Source organism: Cupressus sempervirens, chromosome 9, assembly GCF_028749045.1.
Source record: "Cupressus sempervirens isolate cs-2001-9-10 chromosome 9, ASM2874904v1, whole genome shotgun sequence".
Classification (NCBI taxonomy): domain Eukaryota; kingdom Viridiplantae; phylum Streptophyta; class Pinopsida; order Cupressales; family Cupressaceae; genus Cupressus; species Cupressus sempervirens.
This window is the reverse complement of record NC_143126.1, coordinates 824176339-824192440: the sequence shown is the minus strand read 5'-3', so window position 1 is coordinate 824192440 and position 16102 is coordinate 824176339.

The following is a 16102-nucleotide window of genomic DNA, read 5'->3' as shown; positions in this document are numbered from 1 at the left end:
TCTACATTCTTATGTATAATTTATGTTAGAAGTTGTAATCTTTCCTTGGTATATCTATAAACCAAGGTTAGAACTCCTTTCTTTATTGTTGTAATATATTAGGATATAAGCCAAGGTATCCTAATATATTTCTTTTTTGTCCTTTTTCCACTACATGTTATTTTGTCATCTAGTGGAATATGTGAGGACAAATATATATTGTAATTTCTAATTTTAGATTATTCCTCCTTAAGAGGAATCTCACACTTGGCCTCACACACATATGAATGGTGGCATTCATAGACATGGGAGTTACATTCTAGCTCCTCTCTCTCATCTCTATTTAAGAGATGACCCTCTTCTCTCATTTAACAACAATTAGGTTTCTTCCTCTTCACAAATATTGTATGAGCTCTTGCTCTCTTGCTCTCTCTCTCTTTCTTCTTAGGCTTTTCATGCCTCATTCATAATGTCACAAGGGGTTTTCTTTGCTTTCCCCTTTCCAAATATCTTGTCTCATGGTGTTGGAGCTTGAAGCTTTCTCTCTCCTATTTTATGGTAATATCTTTTCATGCATTCACTCACTTAGATTCTTTCCTAGTATTGCTTATTTACAGATTTCTTTTTCCATTTCTAACAATTTAGGATCTCCCCTTAAGACATTTCATTAAATATAGTTAATTACACTTAGATTAAGGCATTAAAATGAATAACATATACATAAACATGAATAAGGTATTAAGATGAATAACATATACAAAAAAATGAACATAATATGTACATCTATGTAAAATAACACATCTATGAAATAATGTATACCTACCCATGTAAAATGTATCCACAATACCATATAAAACATCTCCAAAATACCATATCAAATCTCTCTAAAATACCACATGTATCAAATTGATGGGGACAAAAACCCAAGAAAAGAATGGACACAACAAAAAAGGGAAATTATATTAACTGAGAAAATAAGCTAGTACAAATAGTACAGAGAAAATAAACTTCAGAACATGCCCTAAGGGCTTACAATAGCATAAATCTGGAGAATATTTCTCCTTTTAGCACCTCCTCTCAAACTCCACTCTGAACTAACTTTTACAATGCCAGAAATCTCCTTAAATAGACCCCAGAGGGTTAAGGACTAGGAGTACATTCTAGAAAGTGCTAGTAGGCATCCACCAACAAAATAGAAGGTTCCAAAAGCTGCGTTAGAAATCGGTGCAAATCTAGAAGAATCCAGAAACGGTAGCCGAACTTTCGGGAGGCATAACTTTTGAACCATAGCTCCGATTGACCAACCGTTTACATTTTTGGAAAGCTCTTGAAGTGCTCTATAGACCTATGGAGAGCTTTGCTCATTCCCCATTTTTCAACCCTTTTTGAGTTCATTTAATGCCCCAAACCTGACTTTGAAGCATTCTTAAGGGGTCTCCAAAACTTGAAAAACTGCAATAAATTTCAAACCGTGGGGCCTTTTGACCTGATTCTTTTTTTGGAATGCTCTAAATCACAATTACATTCATCTAGTCAATTCACACCTTCTAGGTCACCAAAATGATGGCCAAATTGCATGCTCCTATTTTTTCAAGATTTTCAAACGCACTGATAGTGGAACTGTGAGAGTTGGAACCTTTATTTGACCCAAATGGGTATCCAAAAATGTAAAGACATGAAACAAAAACTAAGTCTAAGTACATTTTTTTTGGGTGACACAGGATTGCCCTTATACCTCTGGATGCTCCTACATCAGACACCCAGGGTAGATTGAAAAGTGACCCTGTCACTTTATGGATGGTAGAGGAAATCCCAAATGGGAAACCTCAGCTGCTAAAATCCAAGTTGAGTCCTCGATTGGTCATCCTTTCCATTTGACCAAATACTCTTCATACTGCCTGTTTCTGGTACTCCTACCCACACGATGATCTAGAATGTCTTCTATCTCCTCCTTCTTAGAAGCAGGAATCTGACATGGCTCTAACACTAGCTCCTCATCTGCACCATCATCATCATACTCTATTAAATCTACAATGTTGAAAATGGGAGAAATCTGAATACCATCTGGAAGCTCTACTTCATATGCATTTCCTGAGTCATGTTTCTTCAAAATTTTGCAAGGGCCAAATTTCTTCATTTTCAGCTTGTTGTAAGTAGCGGCTGGAAATCTTTCTTTTCGTAAGTGTACCATGACTAAATCTCCTACTTGGAATTCCTTATGTCTTCTCCTTTGATCAGCCCTAGATTTATACTCTTGATTCATCTTGGTTATGTGTGCCTGAACCTCCTCATGTAGACGCTTGATATGTTCAACAAATTCCTCAGCTTCAGCACTTGTCCTCTCCCCTTGTTCTATCTTCCTCATCTCTGGTGCAGTCCTTGGGCTATTCCCATATACAATTTGGAATGGTGATTTTCCAGTACTCCTATTTATAGAGTTATTATAAGAAAATTTTGCCTGTGGTAGAATCAAATCAAATCCCTTGGGCTTATCCCCAACTAAACATCTTAGAAAATTTCCTAGACTTCTGTTTACCACTTCTATTTGGCCATCAGTCTACGGGTGATGCGTGGAACTGAATTTCAAGTTTGTTATCAACTTTTTCCACAATGTCCTCCAGAAATACCCCAAAAATTTAGTGTCTCTGTCAAAAACTATACTCCTTGGAAGACCATGTAGTCTTACCACCTCTTTGAAAAACAAGTCTACAATATGGACATCATCATGAGTTTTGTGGCATGGAATGAAATGTGCCATTTTGGAGAACCTATCAACCACCATGAATATTGAGTCATTACCCCTTTGTGTCCTTGGCAATCCAAGAACAAAATCCATACTTATGTCCTCCCATGGCCTTGATGGAACAGGCAATGGCTGATATAGACCAGTATTGTGACTAAACCCCTTGGCAACTTGACAAATTTGGTAACTTTGTACGAATTTCTTCACATCCTATGAAATTTGAGGCCTAAAATAATGTTCTTTAAGAATGGAAATGGTCTTATCTCGACCAAAATGTCCTGCCATCCCTCCACTGTGTTTCTCCTTAATTATATTTTCCTGCATGGAACTCCTTGGAATGCACAATTGACTACCTTTGAAAAACATGCCATCCTAAATCAAATAATCTAACCACTTGGTTCTATCTACAGCAACAGGCTCTTCACAAGCTTTCCATGCTTCAGCAAAATCAGGATCCTCGGGGTACAAATTCTTGAGTTCATCAAACCCAACTACTTCAACCTGCATTGCTATAAGCAGTGACTGTCTCCTACTTAGTGCATCTGCAACCCTGTTAGATTTTCCACTTCTATGCTTCAACACAAATGTATAACTCTGCAAGAATTCTACCCACTTCATATGCCTCTGATTCAATTTACCTTGGCTATTTAAGTACTATAATGCCTGATGATCAATATACAAAACAAATTCCTTTGGCAATAAATAATGCCTCCATTTCTTTAAGGCTTGAACTATTGCATAGAATTCTTGATCATAAACAGAATACTTCTTCTTGGCATCATTCAATTTTTCACTAAAATATGCAATAGGCTTACCTTCTTGGCTTAATACAGCCCCAAGAGTGCTGCCACCAGCATCACAATCCACCTGGAACACTTTTCTAAAATTTGGAAGTGCCATCACAAGCTGTTATGTCACCTTCTTCTTCAGCAATTCAAAACTTCTCGCAGCTTCTGCAGTCCATTTGAACTCCTTTCTATCCCCTCTTATTGTATCAGTTAGGGGTGCACATATGCCACTAAAATTCTTAATAAAATTCCTATAAAAACTAACCAGACCATGAAATGATCTTACCTCAGTAGCAGACCTTGGAGTAGGCCATTTCAAGATGGATTTTACCTTCTCTGGATCCATTTTGAGACCTTCAGGTGATATAACAAATTCCAAATAGACTAACTCCCTTTTTGAAAAGACACACTTCTTTAGATTAATTAACAGTTTCTCTTCCCATAGCCTTTCAAGGACACTACGAATATGCAGTAAATGTTCTTCCAAAGTCTTGCTGAAAATTAAAATATCATCCAAATAGACAATAACAAATTTTCCCAAGAACTTCTTAAGTACCTCATTCATGAGCCACATGAATGTGCTTGGGGCGCTCGTCAATCCAAAGGGCATGACTAACCACTCATAAAGACCCTCCTTAATCTTGAAGGCTATTTTCCACTCATCTCCTTCTCAAATCCGTATCTGATGATAGCCACTCTTCAGATCTATCTTTGTGAAGTACTGAGCTCCACTCAAGTAGTCCATAAGATCATCCATCCTTGGTAAAAGAAATTGGTACTTGATGGTTATCCTATTTATAGCTCGAGAATCTATACACATCCTCCATTCTCCATCCTTCGTTGGTGCGAGTACTGTAGGTACTGCATATGGACTCAGGCTCTCTCGAATCAAGCCCTTCCTCAACAACTCCTAAACATGTCTATTTAGCTCCTCTGTTTCAGTAGGAGTCATCCTGTGAGCAGCCTTGTTAGGCAAACTAGCTCTTGGAATCAAATCTATCTGATGACTGATTTGCCTTACTGGTGGCAATCCATCTAGAACATTATTAGAGATAATATCTCCAAATTCCCCTAGTAAATTTGAAACTTCAAATGGTATTTCACTACTACCTTCTTTATCTTTCCTAGGAATCAAAGAATAGCACATATGTTGATGTTTCATGCCATCTAAAAAATTCCTTCCATCAACAAGACAAATCCTAGCACTGCTACATACCTTTTCACCTTCCTTTTTCATGGGCTTCAATTTGTGGCGAACTCCATCCTTTGTCAGAGAGTATGTGTTTGCATGTCCATCATGTATTGCATGTCTATCAAACTGCCATGGTCTACCCAACAATAGATGGCAAACATCCATCGAAATAACATCACAGAGAACTTCATCATGGTAACTCCCAATTTTGAATTTTACTAAACATTGTTCACTTACCAGGACCTTATGATCATCTTTTACCCAAGAAATCCGATAGGGTTGGGGATGTTTCTCCCTCTTAAGCTTCAGCTTAGAGACCATCTCTTCTGATACCAAGTTATCAATGCTACCACCATCAATGATCACATCACAACATTTATCCTCACACTTGCATCTGGTATGGAACAAACTCCTTCATTGTCTTGGTTCATTCTCACCACTTAGTAGGACTCTTTCATTTACCAAGGTCACTCCTCTTTCTGCATCCTCATCCACATGAGCAACCCTAGCTTGGCCCTCATTTCTCCTATCTATCCTTCCTTGTCATTGAGGGCATTCAAAGGCACAATGACCTTCTTCATTGCAATGGAAATAGGTACCATGAAAGCCTCCTCTTCCTTGTCCACGTCCTCTACCTATTCCTCTTTGATTTCCAAAGTCTTGATCATGGGAGCAGTTGAAACCCTCATTCCTCTGGTTTCCGCTAGTACCCACATCTTCATTTTTCTTTTGGGTTTCATTACGGCCTCCAGATAATCTATCGCTTCCCCTTCCTCCTTGACCACACCCTCTTTTTCTTCCTTCAAACCTTTTATTCAGCTTCTCTTCAACTCGTAGGGAAAACTAGTATGCTTCTTCAATGCTGGTCATTCTTACCAGACTTAATTCCTCCTGGATGCTAGGTCGCAACCCACTGATATAATGAGCAACCTTCTCCTTATTTGCTTCTGCATGCCCCGCTCTAATCAAGAGTCAGTAAAACTCCTTTGTATATTCTTGGATTGATCTTCTTGCTTTCTTTAACCCATGCATCTTCTTAAACAGATCAAGCTCGTAGTCCACAGGAATGAACTGCTTCTTCAATTTGTCCACCATACGATCCCATCTTGTGATCTTCTCCTTTCCTCTTCTAAGTCTTTCCAGTTGAACCTCTTGCCACCAGATTTTGGCATGGCCTTTCAGTTTGGCCTTTGCAAACTTAACCCTATCTGGGTCCCTTATATCCTCATACTCAAAGTATTCTTCCAATTCATTGATCCAATCGATCAACTCATCTAGTTTCAGATTTCCTGAAAATATACCCACTTCAATTGTAGGTCTTTTCCCAAACTTAGAAATTGCCCTAAAAGGCCTTTCTTCTACAGGATTCAAAACTTTCCTGTCAACTTCCTCGTCTGGTCCCATTACTTCCTCTTCATTGTCATCCTCACTATTGTCACCTGCGGCAACATTTTCTCCTCTACGAAGCTCCTATTGCAATGCTTGTACCTGCCTCTGGAGGGCTCTAACCTCCTTAGGATCAATAGCTCTGGCCCTTCTGCCATGCTCTCTTCATGGAGGCATCTTCTAACTCAAACCCACAACCACACAGTCCTGGTGCAACTTGCCTCATAGTCGACGCTCTGTCTACACACTCAGGAAAACCCGCTCTGATACCACTTGATGGGGACAAAAACCCAAGAATAGAATGGACACAACAGAAAAGGAAAATTATATTAACTGAGAAAATAAGCTAGTACAAATAGTACAGAGAAAATAAACTTCAGAACATGCCCTAAGGGCTTACAATAGCATAAATCTGGAGAATATTTCTCCTTTTAGCACCTCCTCTCAAACTCCACTCTGAACTTCCTTTTACAATGCCAGAAATCTCCTTAAATAGACCCCGGAGGGTTAAGGACTAGGAGTACATTCTAGAAAGTGCTAGTAGGCATCCACCGACAAAATAGAAGTTTCCAGAAGCTGTGTTAGAAGTCGGTGCAAATCTAGAAGAATCCAAAAATGGTAGCCGAACTTTCGAGAGGCATAACTTTTGAACCGTAGCTCCGATTGACGAACCGTTTACATTTTCGAAAAGCCCTTGAAGCGCTCTATAGCCCTATGGACAAGCTTCACTCATCCCCCATTTTTCAACCCTTTTCAAGGTCATTTAATGCCCCAAACCTGACTTTGAAGCATTCTTAGGGGGTCTCCAAAACCCGAAAAATTGCAATAACTTTCAAACTGTGGGGCCTTTTGACCTGATTCCTTTTCTGGAATGCTCTAAATCACAATTACATTCATCTGGTCAATTCACACCTTCTAGGTCACCAAAATGATGGCCAAATTGCATGCTCCTATTTTTTTCAGGATTTTCAAACGCACTGATAGTGGAACTGTGAGAGTTGGAACCTTTATTTGACCCAAATGGGTATCCAAAAATGTAAAAACATGAAACAAAAACTAAGTCTAAGTACATTTTTTTTAGGTGACACAGGATTGCCCTTATACCTCTAGATGCTCCTGCATCACAAATGTATCTGAAATAACATGTACATCCATATAAAAGTATTTGAAATAAGACATGTATCTAAAATAACATACATATCCATATAAAAGTATCTGAAATAACACATGTATCTGAAATAACATACATCAAGCTAGATATCAAAGTATCTAAAATGACATGTATATATAAAATATCCCAAAATCAATGAAATAGACATGTGTAAACTAAGATCAACCACATCCCCCTCCTGATTCTTGACCCCAGAAGGCTCTACAATTTGAATCTAGACCCTATTTCAAATGAAAGAAATTTTTAAAATTATAAAATTATACATATGTATACGTGCAAGTATTATATCATATGTACAATATATATCTATCAAATATATTATAAAAAATACATAACTTACATGTGACTCATGTTGTGTAGGATTTGTTGGGGTCTAAAGATCTCCAAAATGCAATAGACTATCACTAAGATCCTATAGAACACACATGTACATGTAAACAAGTTAAATTGAATCACTCAAGAATATATATGCATAGACCTAAGCACATACATATAAAATATCTTGAGTAGGCTAAAAAAACTGTATACATGTGTAAATTATAGTAACAAATAAATATAAACATATATAAATTTACAATATTTACAGTAGCATCATGTAATGCTTTGCCAATCTGACTAATATCTGAGTCATGTAGTGATAGAGTAATCTCTGACTCACGGAATGTAAGTGCTCTAAGGCCAAGCTGTGTAGGAGCAGGTGCTATAGAATGTGTAGGGATATCCTCCTATCTCTGTGAGGGATGTGATCCTGCTATGCATGACAAAATATGGCCGATGTGTTCACCAATGTCATGAAGAGGAATCCTCGTGACTGTCGAAAATGCCTAATATGATCCAAGAAGATTAGATGCTAAATAAGATGCCATATGATGCAATGCATCCACATTTGATATAGCTAAAACCTCTAGTGGCGATGGTATATCTACTATCTCATATAGATCATCAACTCCTATGCTAGAAGATGCACTTGTCGAAATGGGACCACGAGATTGTGACATATATTTGTCACTTCTATCTAAAGATATCTCCTATAAGTGTGTGGAAACTATGGCAATGCTAGAAAATATCTAACTCCTGACTGTATCATCAAGAATAGTCAAACCTGCAATAGTCATTTGTGGACCTCTCGACATGACCAAAAGGTTTGGACCCACCATTGCCCATTTATTAACAGGCACAGGGGTGTTTGTAGGTCTAAATCTCTCTAAAAATCAGCCTTGAACCTATCCAGCATGACCTAGAAAATATTTATAATCGACATCATGATGTAAAAAAAATTCAACAAACAATTGTTTGCAAAAATAAAGAGGAAACTCATCCTTCTGTGGCCACCTGTGATGCACAACTAGCCACCGAGGATATATAAATGGAGCAACAAGCTGATCTATGCACTTCATCATTGAATAACCTCTAACCCTAGCCCTATCTATATAAAAGGGAAACATGGTTTTCACCATAGCAATGGAGACCTCACCATCAATCTGTAAATACTTCACAGTACCAATGACATTGTAAGAAAGGGAAGAGTAAAATATCTCAATACTAATATCATCAAATGGGTTGCATGCAGAGATCATCTCAATTATCTGGAAAAATTCATCTCTAATAAAAACAATCTTCTCCCTATCAGGGAGAGTTGTAGAAGCAAACAATGTAGAATCAAGATAGTTGAGAGCACGAGATAATCTAGCAATACTATCTACAAATAAACATTGTCTCTCCTCAGTATATGATGTTGGTCTACATGTTGTGCTTGACTCAACACTAGGACCACTTCCCTAAACACTATCCTCCCCTGAGGACGTAGGTGCTCCACTAGTATCAGATGCCATAATGATATATGCAAAGATCTCTATCTATAAATGCAGAGTTAAGAAATACATACATAAGTACATATAATTTAACTAAAAGTTAAATTTAATTTAAAACCTATATTTATATAAATATGTACAAAGTTGAATGTAACTAAAAATATACACATGTTATTTAGTACATCTAGCTCATGTAAGTGAACATCTAGCTCAAATATGCACATGTAGCTCATGTATGTGAATAAAAAATATGCATGTATGTTATTTAGTACATCTAGGTTTACTATGTTAATGTTTTCTAAAATGTAACTAATAGATTTTTAAAATGTAATGTTATTTAGTACATATAGGTTTACTATGTTAATGTAACTAATATGTTTGTAAAATGCTATGTTATTTAGTACATATAGGTTTACTATGTTAATGTACTAATAGGTTTGTAAAATGTTACATTATTTAGTACATATAGGTTTACTATGTTAATGTTTTCTGAAATGTAACTAATAGGTTTGTAAAATGGAATGTTATTTAGTACATATAGGTTTACTATGTTAATATAACTAATAGGTTTGTAAAATGCTATTTTATTTAGTACATATAGGTTTACTATGTTAATATTTTCTAAAATGTAACTAATAAGTTTGTTATTAATGTTTTCTAAAATGTAACTAAAATGTTATTATATAGGTTTGTACTATGTTAATGTTTTATCAAATATAATTACTTAGTTATCTAAGTCTCAACTTGAATTTTCTATGATTGAGATCATGCAAACTCTACATTTATGATTAAATGTACATATTTAATTAAAAAATACTATATAGTTTTCTATCTTTAACATATCAATATCTAACTATAAAAAAAAGCTAACTAGTCTAAATAATCAACTACTAAAAAAACTTAAAATATAATTAAATTAATTATTAAAACACTTTAAAAAAAATCATTTAATCAATACTATCATGTAATAACTAAAAAAATTTAAAAAACAAAAAAACAAAAAAAAAATGCACCTACCTGTTACGACTGAAACACCCTAATCACTTGATAACCACAACAATGAAATGCAATAGTGAAATGATTGCCAATAGCTATTTTTCAGTATTTATAAACCCAATAGGGTTCTAGCTGAAACCCTTTCAACCAAAAGGGTTTCTGCCGAAACCTTGTCTACCATGTCAGTGCGGGAAAGCACCACGTCTATACAACTGAATACATTTCGACTGAAACACTTCCAACCAAAAGCCTTTGGGCCAAAACCCTGATGGATATCACAAAGGGTGACATAGGTTTGTGCTTTGACCCATATCTAACCAAAAAAAAATAGATGCAATCCAAGACTAACCGGCTATGATACTCTTCATACATTAAAGTAATATTCATTTTATTTTTTTGAGATTTTCCTTGATGCTTATTCATGATCTCTTCATTATGCAAAATGAAATAATTGATCAGTGCATCATTTGGAATTCAGAGTCTACCCATCTATTTTGACCTAATTGATTCCATAACAATCAATATTATCAAAAATTTTCCCTATAACTCATTCTTATGCATATCAATATTACTGCCTGGAAATCCTATCATATCACTGAAGCATTTACTTAAATAATTGAATTAAAAAGTAATAGCAAACTAATATACAACCTATCCTAGTTACACTAAATTGAATAAGCTTTGCCCATACAACCTGAAGATAGCTAGTCGGTAACAATGGAGACAAGATTCAGAGAAAATAGATATGGCGGTGATTCATTTTTTCAATAATTTTCATTGAAAATCATATAAAAATTGGAATAAAACTCATAACAACTCAAGACAAGACAACATGATCCTTAATTGTTAATGTATCTTCAAATTTGCAGCAAAAATGCATCACAAAATTGGCATCAAGGAAACTGGACCAAATGCAAGTCTAGCAAAAACTAAAATAACAATTTGGACCTTTTCTCTAGCCTTAGAATCTCATTTATATAGCATGAGATGCAACAAGCTTCAGGCCTAGAGAATACTGATAATTGTCCTTAAGACATAAAGATATTTACAAAAGTTACTATCATAAAAGATAAAAATTGGTGCAATAGAATGGTTTTCTTCATAAATATTCCTTTTAAGGGACTACTTCTACTATAGGTTCTTTGTTGTTGGGGAATTTTGTGATTGGATTTGATATAGTTTGTTAGAGTAAATAATTAATTAATTGTTAATTATTTATTCTATTTACTTAAGCTTACTTAGGTTAATGCATTTATTTAATATTTAGTATTTAATAGTTGTAGTGGTTATTTGATAACAATACGGGAGTTTTTTCCCTTCTAGCATGTTCCACCTTTTGTGGATATGTGTTGAGTTGTCATCCTTATCTTCTACCACCTTCCAGCTTGTTCTACAAGCTTCCTTGAGGTCTTTATAAGCGACCTCTCTCTCTTTGTATTTTCATCACATTATCACATATTGTATATTGTAAATACATATTCTTCTTGTGTTTTCATATGTGGTCTCTCATGTCCATTTAGGGCTTTTCCCTTGCTCCATGCTCTTCCTCTTCTTGGCTTCTCTTTGACAAGTTCTCGCATGCAGGTGATCTTGAGTGTCTTCGAAGTTGGCTCTCCTCAACTCCAACATAGTTGTCATTCTTTGAAGTGTGTGACCATTGGACTTACTTGTGATGGACTAGGCTCTTATATTTGAAGCTAAGTTTAACTCATGGTTCTCCATCTAGGTCATCTTGTACTGACAAACTAACAGTTATACTTGATTCTTCTGCTACCAAGTCATCAATTTGAATTTTTGTACCTATTTATGCAGTTGATTGTTTATCCTTTTCTTCCTCTACATTTATTGGTGCATCAACTATTTCTAGTTCATCTCGGTCCATCTCATCTTCATCTATTTCACCAAGCACTAACAATTTTGAAAGTACAAATATTTTCCATCCACTTGTCAAAAAGTGTGTCATCTAGCCAATTAAAACTCAAAATATCATGTTGTTTCTTCAAAACATATTCTCCTAATTTATCTATTTCAATAAACTCCTCTTTAAAAGAATCATAAAATATTTGAACTTTAACAACTTCTTCAATTGTATTTGCCAACCATGCATTCCCTTTTCATTTATGACCCTATTTAGCCTAAGTCATAACAGATCATCCAATTCTATGGTCCATTCCTCTTTATCTTAAAATTTGTCCATTTTATTTAGTGCATGGGGCAAAAGTTAAAAGTTTATACTCTTTTACTTTGAAAGATAATTTATGATTCTCCTCTACAATGCAATTCTTTTATTATCAAAATCAGATAGATCATTAGTCATAGTCAAATGTCTTTTCTATTTGTTCAAAAGACAAACTAATGACCGAGAAACATAAAACAGTAACATCCATGTCCCTGTTATTCCATTTATTTACAATTAGCTTCAAAGCATCCTCATTAATTTTTAGCTCATTCCATATGCTCATTATTTTTTTCAATTGTTCATAAAATCTAGGCCAACCAATCTTATCTACCTAATACATAGTTGTTTTTCTCAATTTTTCTTCATACTGGATATCTAGTTCCATATGTAATGCCCAAAGTTTTCTCTTTTCCTCTTCAAAATCCTCTACTGTATAATATTGAGGTCTCTGTGGGGTATGTGATAGCTCTATAAGGAGAGTTGGTTTAAAAGGATCAACTAGAGGATGAGGATAATTAATTTTAGCTCTGCTAGACTATCCTTGGTACCATGTCATCTTGTTTTTAGGCTCCATTCTCTTATGTACTTCTTTATTGTAAGCTCCCACAACCTACTCACATTTTTTTCTTGTAGTTCTAATTTTTTTTTTTTCTCCTTCTTGGCTATACCTAGGGTGGGGTTAATTGTTCAAACTTTTAGCTCTTTGGCCTCATCATTTAGGGTATCTTCCACCCTCTTAACAATCAAGTTCCCAATAATGTCAATATCAGCAGGCTGAGAGAAATTGGCTGCAGATCCTCTTCTCATAGACCAAATTACCAAGGTAACATGATCTTCACTAAAATTAGCACCTCTAAGCTCTTTTCTCATCTTTTCATCAACACTTAACTTCTTGGTAACAATGTTAAAAGCCATTGCATTTGCAATATCCCAATTTGGTAAGAGAAAAACCCTAGATGATCTTATCATTTCTCTTCCCTCCTCAAGGGTCAAATTTATAAATTCTTCCATCAATTATTCTTTTATTTGATCTTGTAGAGATATCTCTTCCATTTCTAGATGCTCTACCTTCCTCTCCATAGGGTTTAACTCCTGTCCTCTATAATCAACAATAGTTAGCTCAAGGCTAGGCATGGGAGGTTCTTAAGGATTTCCTTCGTCTAATTCTATAATAGTAATAAAAACTCCCCCTTGGGATTCTAATTGTTTCATTTTGTCCTTAGTGAGTTGTTCATCTCCTATATGCAAAGGAGATTGAGTGGGTGTGTATTCTTCTATTTGGGATACTTGTTTTTCTTCTATCTTTTGCCTCTTGGGCTTTGGCTCTTTAGGTCTCTCTTCCAAAATGGTACTAGCTGATCCAACTATTTATTTTCCCTTTTCAACTGCATGTTCTTTGTTCTTAATGATGAACTATATCTAGACCTCCTCTGAATGACCAATTGTCCTAATCCTATTGCAGGGGTAAAATAAAACTTTTTCATTACTTGTCTTGCCTTGTCAGGATAAGAATTGATAAAAAGGGTCTTCTTTTCATTCATGGTCTCCATAACCTCTAAGAAAGTGATCATCAACTTGTTCATCTTATCTATTTTTTTCTTTTCATTTTTCAAAGGCTTAAAATCTTGATGGGGACACAACCCAAGAAAAAAATGGACACAACAGAAAAAGGGAAATTGTATTAACTGAAAAATAAGCTAGTACATTCAGTATAGGGAAAATAAACTTCAAAACATGCCCTCAGGGCTTACAATAGCATAAATGTGGAGATAATTTCTCCTTTCAGTACCTCCTCTCAAACTCCACTCCGAACTGCCTTTTACAATGCAAGGAATCTCCTTAAATAGACCTCGAAGGGTAACGGACTAGGAATACATTCTAGAAAGTGCTAGTAGGCATCCACCGACCAAATAGAAGGTTCCAGAAGCTACGTTAGAAGTCGGTGCAAATCTAGAAGAATCCAAAAATGGTAACCAAACTTTCGGGAGGCATAATTTTTGAATCGTAGCTCCGATTGACGAACCGTTTACATTTTCAGAAAGCTCTCAAAGCGCTCTATAGCCCTATGGATGAGCTTTACTCATCCCCCATTTTTTGGCCCTTTTCAAGGTCATTTAATTCCCCTAACCTGACTTTGAAGCATTTTTAGGAGGTCTCCAAAACCTGAAAAATTGTAATAACTTTCAAACCGTGGGGTCTTTTGACCTAATTCTTTTTCTAGAATGCTCTAAATCACAATTATATTCATCTAGCCAATTCAAACCTTCTAGTTTACCAAAATGATGGCCCAATTACATACTCCTATTTTTTTGGGATTTTCTAGCACACTGATAGTGGAACTGTGAGAGTTGGAACCTTTATTTGAGCCAAATGGGTGTCCAAAAATGAAAACACATGAAACATAAACTAAGTCTAAGTACATTTTTTTTGGGTGACATAGGATTGCCCTTATACCTCTGGATGCTCCTACATTAGACACCCAGGGTAGATTGAAAAGTGACCTTGTCACTTTATGAATGGTAGAGGAAATCCCAAATGGGAAACCTCAGCTGCTGAAATCCAAGTTGAATCCTCGGTCGGTCATCCTTTCCATTTGACCAAATACTCTTCATACTGCTTGTTTTTGGTACTCCTACCCACACGATGATCTAGAATGTCTTCTATCTCCTCCTTCTTAGAAGTAGGAATCAGACATGGCTCTAACACCAGCTCCTCATTTGCACCATCATCATGATACTCTATTAAATTTGCAATGTTGAAAATGGGAGAAATGTGAATACCATCTGGTAGCTCCACCTCATATGCATTTCCTGAGTCATGTTTCTTCAAAATTTTGTAGGGGCCAAATTTCTTCATTTTCAGCTTGTTGTAAGTACTAGCTAAAAATCTTTCTTTTCGTAAGTGCACCATGACTAGATCCCCTACTTGGAATTCCTTATGTCTTCTCCTTTGATCAACCCTAGCTTTATACTCTTGATTCATCTTGGTAATGTGTGCCTGAACCTCCTCATGTAGACACTTGATATGTTCAGCAAATTCTTCCGCTTTAGCACTTGTCCTCTCCCCTTGCTCTATCTTCCTCAATTCTAGTATAGTCCTTGGGCTATTCCCATATACAATTTGGAATGGTGATTTTCCAGTACTCCTAGTTATAGAGTTATTGTAGGAAAACTCTACTTGTGGTAGAATCAAATCCCATCCCTTGGGCTTATCCCCAACTAAACATCTTAGAAAATTGCCCAAACTTCTGTTTACCACTTCTGTTTGGCCGTCAGTTTGTGGGTGATGCATGGAACTGAATTTCAAGTCTGTTCTCAACCTTTTCCACAATGTCCTCCAGAAATACCCCACAAATTTAGTGTCTCTATCAGAAACTATGCTCCTTGGAAGACCATGTAGTCTTACCACCTCTTTGAAAAACAAGTCTGCAATATGGACAACATCATAAGTTTTGTGCCATGGAATGAAATCTGCCATTTTGGAGAACCTATCAACCACCACGAATATTGAGTCATTACCCCTTTGTGTCCTTGGAAATCCAAGAACAAAATCCATACTTATGTCCTCCCATGGTCTTGATGGAATAGGAAATGGCTGATATAGGCCAGTATTGTGACTAAACCCCTTGGCAACTTGACAAACCTAGCAACTCTATACAAACTTCTTCACATCCTGTAAAATTTGAGGCCAAAAATAATGTTCTCTAAGAATTGAAATGGTCTTATCTCGACCAAAATGTCCTGCCATCCCTCCACTGTGTTTCTCCTTAATCAAATTTTCCCTCATGGAACTCCTTGGAATGCATAATTGACTACCCTTGAACAACATACCATCCTGAATCAAATAGTCTAACCACT